The following is an 11,678-nucleotide window of genomic DNA, read 5'->3' as shown; positions in this document are numbered from 1 at the left end:
TCTGCTCTCCAGCTGTTTCTGGGGGTTCCCAGGTGCTGTCCCACATGGGCTCTGAAGCAAGGCCACAGACATACTTCCAGTCTCCCTGCTCACCGTTGGCCCCAGCACTCCTCCCCTTCTGCCCAATGTCCTTGTGAGGGCATCTCTGCTGCTGGGTGTGGCTGAGCCCTACCACAGCATTGCTGCGTGGCCTAGGTTAGGGACCTGGCTCCCACTTTGTCCCCTTCCTCGATGCTCAGAAATCCCTCCTGCACTGCTGCTCCAAGCACATCCTGAGACAGCCCCAGGCCCAACCTTGTCTTCGGAGTCCCTGTTGCACTGGCTTTCACCCAGCTCCCAAACATCCTCCAAGGACAGGGCTCTCTCCTCACACCCTCCATCTGACTGTCTACCCTCACCCCACCCAATCTCCAGGAATCTCCATGGCACACCCTCAGCCCAGAGAGCAGGTATTTCCCTTCCCACGTCATCAGTGGGAGTGCTGAGTGGTCCTTTTCAAAACAAACAGGTTGTCTGCCCCCAACATGACCCTTTTGAAATGTCATTTTTCTTAGCTTTAAAGGAAAAGAAGAGGCCATGCTAAGGTCCAGTTTCACTTAATGATCCATTACACATCCAACAATCCACCTGCTATCCTCTCAGCTACTAAAACCATTTTTATTTCCAGGCTGTCCCTCAGAGTTGGGCACACTTCAGGAGTGGAGGCCAGAGCCAACACTCACCATACCTCACACACCTCTAGGGAGAAAAGGGTCCTTAAAGTCAACTTCTGGAGCCTTCCCAAAGGAGTACAGGCTGCCTGCACACATTCAAAAAGAGATCGAGGATCAAGGAAACCATGCAATTGGATCTTCTAGCTTTAGAAGTGGGGAAACTGAGGTGCAGAGAGGAGAAGCAACTCATCCAGGGTCACTCTGCAAGTCAGTGGCAGGGCATGAGCTCTGACCCAGGGCACTTTCCATCACAGAAAGTCTGCGGCTTCTGTTCCCAGGAGAGAAGCCCACGCTTCCTCAGTAAATAGCAAGGGACTTCCAGGGCCTTTTCATCACCCCAAAGGAGGATTGTGGCCAGGAAGTGTGGGCAGAAGATCTTGGACAGTCACCAACTGAGCTGGCTAGCTCCAGACTTGTTTGGGCCTGGAGCAGGGGAAGGAAGTGTGACAGCAGAAGGAGGGGAAGGGGAAATGGGGACCTCCACACACCATGGCTTCCGCAGCATCTGCTCTCTGCCTCCTCCTTCCTGGGTCCCTTCCTGGGTCCTTTCCTGTACCCCCTCTTGGGTCCACACTTCCCTCCTCCCCACTGCAACACCTCGTGCCTGGCCTTCCCCACTGTCTCATCACCTGGGCCTTCTTCTGAGTAGAACGAGAGCAGCTGAGAAAATGTTCAGGAAAGGAAAGGAAGGGGATAGTAAAGAGATAAGATAGGCAGAACACCTAATAGAGCTCCCCAGAGAGAAACCCTAATACTAACCCTAACCCTCACCCTCCATGCTGGCAGTGGGGCACCTTGGAGCAGTGGTCCCCAGCTTTGGCAGCACATTGAAATTACCTAAGGAGCTTTAAAAGATACACATGCCTAGACTCATCCCACAGACTGATTTATTTTTTCAGTACAACTTGAGAACCAGGATTTGTAAAAGCTCCCTCGATAATTCGACTATGTAGCCAAGGTTGAGATCTGATTATCAGAAGAAGAGTCCTTTGTCTATCTCATATTGGATCCTCTGCTTCAATAACAAGCAAATAATGTTTAGAGAGAAAGTACTGAAATCTGTTCTATGCTGAGCTTACATATCAGAAATCCTGATTGTTCTAGCCTGGCTGTCAGATTTTCTGCTAAGCTATCTTCCCTGGCATCTTGGACTTCTGCTACCACTGTCAAATCTCCAGAGCTCAGATTCTCCATAGTCCTTTTCAGTTCCCAAAGTTCCTTCATGTGAGATTGTATGAAAAAAAACTTGTAGTCACTACTGCTGTGAATGTGGTCTTTTTAAAAACTCATCTCTATCTTATAGTTATGACAGTCTATAGGAGTAACTGGTACCAGAGTTGTCCTCCCACTGAAAACAATAAGAAAGTTGGACAAATTCATGAAACAGCTATTTCCAAATCCTAGACAACAAGAAGTGCAGAACTATGATCAACAAGAGTCGTGAAACAAACAAGCAAGCCCTACAGTTTCCCTGGCTCTCTGCCAAGAGTCACTTTTCCAGACAGTGGTGCAGGGAAAGGAACACGAGCATAACACTGCAGTCTTGCCAAGTTAAGCAAGCAGAGATCAGGGTTAAGGGAGGCTAAAGCAGCTGGAATTTATGGGGCAGAGCACCGGAACAGAGAGAACTATGCAGAGAATGAGCCTAAAATCTGCATAGGGGTCTCTTTGAATCTATTGCTGAAAACTAAGCTGTGAATGCTTAGGGTAAAACTCCACAAAGCTATGCAAAGAAGAACTGAGAATCCATATGCTGGACAATTCCTAGAGCTTACACAGGCTATGAGATAGTAGGGATCCAGCCAGAGAGAAGAGATCTCATTTCACATCCAGGGAACTCAGTGGCGATCCTAGGAGAATTGTATCTTGGTAGTAAAACTAAATAAAAGAGACCTAAAATAAAGGCTACTCTAGACCTGCCTTAGAAAAACTTAACGCAAACCTTGAAAACATTGAGCTGATTCTAAGTTCCCTAAGTGCATGCCATAACAAAATTTAATACTCTTTACAAGAAACAGAAGCCATCCACTCAAAATGGTAACTGTGGCAATGCCTATTATCCAGTAAAAATTATTAGACATACAAAAATGCAGGAAAACGTGACCCATACTTAGCGGAAACATCAGTCAATAAAAAGATACCCAGAATGTCAGAGACTTTGGAGTTAACAAAAAAGGATATTAAAATAACTTTTACAAATATGCTCATGTAAACAAACATAATGTGAAAAGAAATGGGAGCTATAAAAAAAGAACAAATAAAAACTATAGGGACAAAAAATAAGGTATTAAATTAAAACTTTATTGGATGAATTTACCAGCAAATTAAACACTGCAGAAGGCAAGTGAATTTGAAGACATAACAATAAAAACCTTCCAAAATGACACATGCAAAAGAAAAAAAGATTAAAATTAATTAACAGAGCCTATTAACTATGGAAACATATCAAGTCGTTGAACATATGTGCAAAGAAGTAAAGGCCAGAAAAATATTTGATGAAATAATGCCTGAAATTCTTCCAAATTTGAAAACATTTCTAAAACCACAGATTTAGTAAGCTCACTTAAACCCAGGAAAGGTATGCACAAATAAAACTACAAGACAGCATATTGCTGAAAACCAAGGATAAGGAGAAAATCTTAAAAGCAAACAGATTTGCAAAAGACAAATAACACATAAAAAACAAAATGAGAATTTCCATGATTTATCATTGAAAAAAGGGCAAGCCAGAAGACAATGGAATGACACTTTAAAAATTCTGAAAGAAATGAGGTCAGGAGTTTGAGACCAGCCTGGCCAATATGGTGAAACCCTGTCTCTATTAAAAAATACAAAAATTAGCCAGGCATGGTGGCATGTGCCTGTAGTCCCAGATATTCAGGAGGCTGAGGCAGGAGAATCACTTGAACCCAGGAGGTGGAGGTTGCAGTGAGCTGAGATTGCGCCACTGCATTCCAGCCTGGGTGGCGGAGTGAGACTCTGTCTCAAAACAAAACAAAACAAAACAAAAAAAACAAAAAAAAAAAAAAAAAAAAAAAGGCCGGGCACGGTGGCTCGCTCACGCCTGTAATTCCAGCACTTTGGGAGGCCGAGGTGGGCGGATCACGAGGTCATTAGATCGAGACCCTCCTGGCTAACACAGTGAAACCCCGTCTCTACTAAAAATACAAAAAATCAGCTGGGCGTAGTGTGCAGTCCCAGTTACTCGGGAGGCTGAGGCAGCAGAATGGCGTGAACCCAGGAGGCGGAGCTTGCAGTGAGCCCAGATCGCGCCACTGCACTCCAGCCTGGGCGACAGAGCGAGACTCCGTCTCAAAAAAAAAAAAAAAAAAATTTCTGAAAGGATAACAAGTCAATCTATACAGTTCTATAGGAAGTAAAAATATCTTTCAAAAACAAAGATGAAGTAAGATCTTTTCAGACAAATACAAGCTGAGAGAATTCATTGTCAATAAATCTGTTCTACAACAAAATTTGCATTTACTTTATATTTATACTTTTTAATTATAAACAGAAATTTTTAATAAATATAAATAGAAGATTTTCAGGTGGAAGAAAAAATCATACTGATGGAAACTTGGAACTATACAAAGGAAAGAAAAAACACCAGAAACAATAAATAAGTGGGCAAATATGAAAGTTTTTTATTTTAAATTTTATTTAAAACATAACTGGCTATTCAAAGAAAAATAATAACATGTTGTGGGATTTATAACAGAAATAAAATGTATAACAATAGTACAAAAGATGGAAGAATTAAATAATATTGTTGTAAGTTTCTGTATTATATCTGAAGTTGTATTATATTATTTAAGGGTAGAGTGTGATAAGTTAAAGATACATTGTGAATCCTATGTAACCACTAAAAAAAGAAAAAATGTCAACCAGATTTTAAAGAAGACCCAACTGTTAACATATGCTGTCTATAGGAACCCCACTTTGATTGTAGACACAGGAAAATTAAAAATAAAAAAATTTATAGAAAAAGATATACCATGGCCGGGCACAGTGGCTCATGCCTATAATCCCAGCACTTTGGGAGGCCAAGGCGGGTGGATCACAAAGTCAAGAGATCAAGACCATCTTGGCCAACATGGTGAAACCCTGTCTCTACTTAAAAATACAAAAAAAAAAACCTACAAAAAGGCATGGTGGTGGGGTGTGCCTGTAGAACCAGCTACTTGGGAGGTTGAGGCGGGAGAATTCTTGAACCTAGGAGGCAGAGGTTACAGTGAGCCGAGATCATGCCACTGCACTCCAGCCTGGCAACAGAGTGAGACTCCATCTCCAAAAAATAAATAAATAAATAAATAAATAAATAAATAAATAAATAAATAAATAAAAATAAAATAAATAAAAAAAGATATACCATGTGAGCACTAATTATGAGAAAGCTAAGATAGCTATATTAATATTAGATGAAGTAGACTTCAGATCAAATAATATTACCAGAGATATAAAGGAACATTTCATAATAGTAAAAGGGTAAATATGCCAAGAGAACATAACAATCCTAGATGCTTAACATCTAGAGTTAACAAATAAACTTCAAAATACATCGAACAAAAGATAACTGACAAGAGAAATATACTTTATCTATAATTATATTTAGATATTTCAATATTTCTGTCTTATTAATGAGTAGAGAGAAAACCAGCTAGTGTGTAGATTTGAACAATATTATCAATCAACTTGATCTCACTGACGTTATGGAACACCCCATCCCCAAACAGCAGCACACACATTTTTCTCAAGTGCACATAAAACATTTGCCAAGATAGATCATATTCTGGGCCATAAAATAAATCTCAATAAATAAAGACTGAATTATATATTCTCTGCCCACTCATAATTACATTAGAAATCAAGAACAAGAAGATATTTAGGAATAAAATCCCAATTTTTCTTAATAACCCATGTGTGGTATTATGACACACACCCACACACATTGGTTTCCTCTACCTCATACTGTAAAACAGAAAGCATGTAAACCTGTCCTTATGAGCAATATTACTTGGACCTGCTAAACAGAAACAAGTACAATTGCCAGGGCCCAAGCAGATATCCCTGTATGCTCCCTGGAGGTGGCCACCTGGGTCCATGAAATTAATTGATATAGGATAGTGGGTACTGCAGCAGTGGAGAGACGGGTTGAGTCAAGACAGTTCCTTTTTTTGCACCCTCTCAGGCACATAATGCCAGTAAGAATTGTTCTGTTTGTCATAAAAGGAGACAGAGACTGCTGATGGCTATGCGGCAGATTCCCTGGTGAAAAGGCCCTGAACACAGCTGGCAAGGGAGGCTGGCGCTGGGAGCCCTGGAGGCTACAAATGGGTCTTGACAAGAACAGACACTGACTCTGGACTGGGCTTTTGCATGCCTGGTGGGAAATGAAAATGCTCAGAGAGCCATAAAAATTAAAAAAAAAAAAGAAAAACAGAACAGAAGATATTGCATAAATTTGGATGGCTGACTGTCATTTCTTCAGACCAAAGAACACAATGTACAGCCCATAATGTCCAACAATGGGCAGAGAGATAGCCTCCCTCAAGTAATAGTTTGATAGAGGAGAACAGGCAGTTGAAACATTGGTTGCCTAAAGCAGGGAGAAACAAAAGCTTGAAGGGCTGGCTGACACACCTTCATGACTGTGTGCTCACACTCAACACGAGTGGGACTACAGTATCCCCACTAGATTTTTTTCTCGGTTTTTCTGGTTGGTCTGGGGAAGGGGAGGTGGGGAGGACACTGGTATGAGTACGCACCTCTTGCCGGGGAGGAGTATATTGGTATAATGGCTACAATTTTTTTTTTCTTCCCCAAATCACCTCAAGAAAAAATTTGTTTTTCTCCTCTCAGAATTCCTAAGGGCTTGATGCAGGTGGCTTGTGAGTTCACCCTCTGGCAAAACTGGGGCCAAGGATAAATACAGCTATAATGCCTGGTGGTGAAAATGGCTCACTAGTTTGGAATCTATGTAACCCTACCCTACGTGAATGGGAACAGGCTGAGTGGGAGGCACTCGCCAGACTAGTGCTGCTGCCTGCAATCTAGACCAGCACAGTGGCAATTCTAATGTCCCGTCCAAAGGTGAAAATTTTGGATATTAATGGAGAGCAGGAGAAATAGTAGATGAGTGTAAATGAATAAATAAATGAGTTATTAATTGAGGGAAGCTCAATATTATATGAACAACTCAAGAGTCTCAGAGCAATAGATGATACTGTCTCTTAGCTCAATTATTCTGTATACCTGAAAGGGTTAAGCTGTATATGTGTCGGGACCACTCCTGTTTTGGGAACCTGACAAGATTGAAAGGAAGACTGCAAACCTGAGTGGCCTCACCCTGGGACATCTATACAATATGATGGACTGGACTAATTCTTAATGATTCTGTATATTCTTTCGATGTAAGGGATCTGTGGTCAAAACCAGGAGGTGGTCTGTGGTGGCAATGGAAACCAAGATGATTAAAGGGATGCTCCACGGAGCACATACATAGGTTTTGGTTTTCATCCCTGGTTCCTGGCTCATGACTCCTAGAATCCTTGGGATCTCCCAAATGCTGTCTTTGTGTACGTGTTTTGTCTGATAGATTCAATGGTGGGGCTGGTCACTGGAAAGACCAAGGCAGGATTAGAGAGTTGGGACTTCCAGCCTCACCCCTCCAACCTACAGGGAGGGGAAAGGAGTTGCTGGTCAAGCTGATACCAATGGCCAGTGGTTTAATCAATCATGCCTATGTAGTAAAGCCTCCATAAAAACCCACGAGGATAGGGTTCAGAGAGTTTCCAGGTAGCTGCTCACGGGGAGGTTGCTAGAGGGTGGTGTGACCAGGGAGGGCATGGAAGCTCCACGCCCCTTCCCCATACCTTGCCCTACACTTCTTTTCGTTTGTATCCTTTGTAATGTTCTTTATAATAAACCAATACATGTAAGCGTTTCCTTGAGTTCTATGAGCCACTCCAGGAAACGAATCAAACCCAAAGAGGGGGTAGTGGGAACCCCAACTTGAAGTCAGTCAGTCAGAAGTTCTGGAGGCCCAGACTTGTGACTGCAACAGGAGATGTCAGGGGCAGTCTTGGGAACTGAGCCCTCAACCTGTGGGCCCTGACACTGTCTCCAGGTAGATTGTGTTGGAACTGAATTGGACACCCTGCTGGTGTCCGTGGCTTGGTGTGTTGGGGAAAGCCCCACACATTTGGTCAAGAAGTCTTCCTCTGTGCTGATTGTTGTGGTGGTGTGGTGTGACAGCAGACGGAAACTCAGAGAGAGAGAGTTTTTCCCTGTACAGTACAGGTCAAAGAAGAAATCATGAAGGAAATATTTTGAAGTAGATGAAAATAAACACACAACATACCAAGATTTGTGCAAGGCAGCTAGAGCAGTACGTAGGGAAAAAATAATAGCTTTAAATGCTTATATTAGAAAAGAAAAAATGTCTAAAATCAATTATCTAAGCTTCCACCTTAAGAAGCTAAAAAATAAAGATCAAATTAAGTCCAAAATAGAACGAAGGAAATAATAAAGATCAGAGTGGAAACCAGTGAAAATGGACACAAACAGTAAGAATATCAATTTTTTTAAAATTCTAGGGCTTTTAAAAAATAAAATAAAATTGATAAACCATTAGCTAGATTGATCAGGAAGAAAAGAGAGAAAACACAAATAACTGATATCAAGAATGAAAGACAGCATATCCCTGCAGACCCTACAGATGTTAAAGGGATAAAACAGAATATTATGAAGAACTTTGTGCCAATAAATTTGACAACTTAGATAAAATAGACAAATTATTTGAAAAATATGATTTGCCAAACTGGAAAAGAAGTTAAAAATCTGGAGTGCCATGCACTTATTAGAGAAATTGAATTTGTAAATAAACCCCTTCCCATAAAGAAAACTCCAGGTCTAGATGGCATCACTGATGAATTCCTTACAACATTTCAGAAAGAAATAATACAAATTTCATGTAAATATTTTCATAAAATAGAGGAGATAACATTCTCCAATTTGTTTAACGAAGATAACATTATCCTAATACCAAAACCAGACCAAGATATTGTAAGAAAAGAAAACTAAAGACTAATGTCCCTCATGAACATAACATCAAAATCTCTAACAAAATATTAGCAAAGAGTCTACCGATTTTTATTTTTATTTTTAAAATCGTAATATTGTTTATTTAACTTCAAAAGCATTTCAGCATTCTAAACATACAAAAAAAAATTGCAAATCGTGTTTAAGTACAGAAGGTTTTTGAATTTTCATTGATGCAGTGGCTCTCCACTTTGCTGACACTGAAGAATTCCAGAGTTTGTTTAAGAAACAGTTTAAAAACTATCACACTTAACTGAAACAAACAAACCAAAAGCACTTCTCATGCCAGCTGACCCTCCTTTGTTTACAGCTAAGAATGGAGGCAGAATGCTATGTCATTATATAGAGAAACATGACAACCTGAAGTTAAATGGATGCCTGCTGCAGACACCGGGTCCAACCTCACAGTGCATGAGCTACGACCCCTCCAAAAGGCATCTTCCCCTGCAGCCTCAATGCCAAGCAAGGAGTGTCAAGGGTTTGTCTCCATTGTTTTGTTCTTTTTACAAACTAGAGATAAATACAGTTGATAACTCAGGATTTCAAGCCAATAACTATATGTTAACACCACTTCACGAGGTAAAAAAAAAAGAAGGGGGGAGCATGCGGAAACATCTTTAATTGCCTTGTCTCACCAACAGCAAAGTGCGCAGAGTGAGGAGAACACAAGATTATTTTTTCACTTCAAAAATGTTTAGAAATATGTACAATGTTGATACAGCTTCAGGGTGCTCTGGACACTGATGGCCATTTCATGTAAACCACTGACAATTTCTGGAGCACTTTGAGAGACTACAATCATGATCGTGATCAAATTTTGTAATTAAACCTAATGAGGGCAACAGACACTTGATGTGTTAATTAAGGTGCTCCCCTAGTCTAACGTAGTCACAAGGAGACAGATCAACAGTTTTTAAAATTCATTCTTCTCCTCCTCTTCTTCCTACTCGTCATCTTTGTCTTTCTCTTCCACCTTTTTCCAGGCAACTTTAGCAGGACCCTTTGCACCATCAAACTTTCTTTTAGTCAGCAACATCGTTCTCATACTTCTTCAGCTTTGCCACCTTGGTGATGTAAGACGACTTTTCACTGTTACATGTTAATCCACATCTCACCCAGCCTTTTTGCGACATTTCCAATAGAGATACCAGGGTTCGTGGATTTGATATTGGGGCAGAATTCGGAACAGAACAGGAAGAATCCACATGGGGGGATCCAAACGAAGGATTAAGGTCCAACTAAGGGAGGCAAGAAAAAGGATCCTAATGCCTTTCTTAGCTGGTCCATAATACTTCATTTCCCTATCATAGCATACTTTATCCGCCTTTGCCATTTCATCAAATTTAGACTTCTCTTTCCCAGACATTGTCTTCCACCTCTCAGGGCACTTCCTGGAAAATTCTGCAAAATTGACAGGGACCTCTGGGGTTTTCTTCTTATGTTCTTCTCTGCACATCTGCACAAAGAAGGCATAAGCAGACATCTTGCCCTTTGGTTTCTTGGGGTCACCTTTAGCCATCCTGACTGTATTGTTCACTAGTCTGGGCAAGCGCAGGGCATGACACGCTGCTCAGCACTCCCCAGCCTCAAGCTAGCTGCCTCCACGAGAGTCGCCTTGAGATTTTAAAAGGAATAACATATTGTAAGCAAATAGAGTTTATCCCAGGAATGCAAAGGTTATTCAACATTTAAAACTTCATCAACACAACTCACCATGTTAACAGAATAAAAAGAGAACAACTATATGATCACCTCAAGAGATAAAAAAAAATGAAAAATGCCAATCAAAACCATTTGACAAAATTCCACATCTATTCACCATAAAAACTCTCAACAAACTAGGAGCAGAGAATTTTCTCAACTGATGAATGGTGTCTATGACAAACCTAAACTAGCTTTATACTCAGTGGTAAAAGATGGAATAAGTTCTAATCTAAAATCATGAACAAAGCAAGAATATCTGTTCTTACCAATTCTAACAGACATTATACAGGAGATTCTAGCCAGTGAAAGAGAAAAGTAAGAAATAAGTGTCATGTAGATTTGAAAATAAGAAGCAAAACTATCTTTATTCTCACGTGACATGACTGTGTACGTAGAAAATCCTGAGTCTACAAAAATGCTACTAGAAATAAGAAGTTTTAGATCATAGAATACCAGCTCAACATACAAAAATCAAATGTATTTCTACATACTGTCAAGAACAAGGGAAAAGAAATTTTATTATACCATTCTCAACACCATTAAAAAATTATATATTTAGGGATAACTTAACAAAATGGTACAATACTTGTGCACTGAAAACTATAAAACATTGCTGAGAGAAATTAAAGATCTAAATAAATAGACATGAATTGGAAGAAAATATTGTCAAAAATCAGTTCCCCCCAAATTGATCTATAGATGTAATGCAATCTTGACAAGTTGATTCTAAAATTTTTATAAAACTGCAAAAGACCTACAATGGTTAAAACAATTTTTATAAACAACAAGTGTGGGATACTTGCGCTGTCTGATTTCAAGATTCATTATAATTCTATAGTTATTAAGGCAAAGTGGTATTAGCATAAAGATAGACATACAAATCAATGAAACAGAGTCCAGAAATGGATCCAAACATGTGTGATCAATTATTTTTTAATGAAAAAGCAAAGGTAATTCCACAGAGGAAGGGAAGTTTTTCTAATAGTGCTAGAATAATTGAATATATGTATGGGAAAAAAGTGAACCTTTACTCTTATCTCACAGCATACACAAAAACTCAAAATAGGTCATAGACCTAAAGATAAAAAACAAACTATAAAACTTCTAAAAGTGGCCGGGCGCGGTGGCTCAAGCCTGTAATCCCAGCACTTTGGGAGGCCG

General features: G+C 40.1%; 1 pseudogene; it reads right to left on the bottom strand.

The window, feature by feature from the left end:
* Window positions 1–9,726: 9,726 nt before the first annotated feature.
* Window positions 9,727–10,332, bottom strand: LOC115899691 (annotated as a pseudogene).
* Between the last annotated feature and the right edge of the window lie 1,346 nt (window positions 10,333–11,678).

Source organism: Rhinopithecus roxellana, chromosome 1 (assembly GCF_007565055.1).
Source record: "Rhinopithecus roxellana isolate Shanxi Qingling chromosome 1, ASM756505v1, whole genome shotgun sequence".
NCBI lineage: Eukaryota > Metazoa > Chordata > Mammalia > Primates > Cercopithecidae > Rhinopithecus > Rhinopithecus roxellana.
Note: the sequence above shows the minus strand (reverse complement) of the source record. Positions and strands in the feature narration are given on the sequence as shown.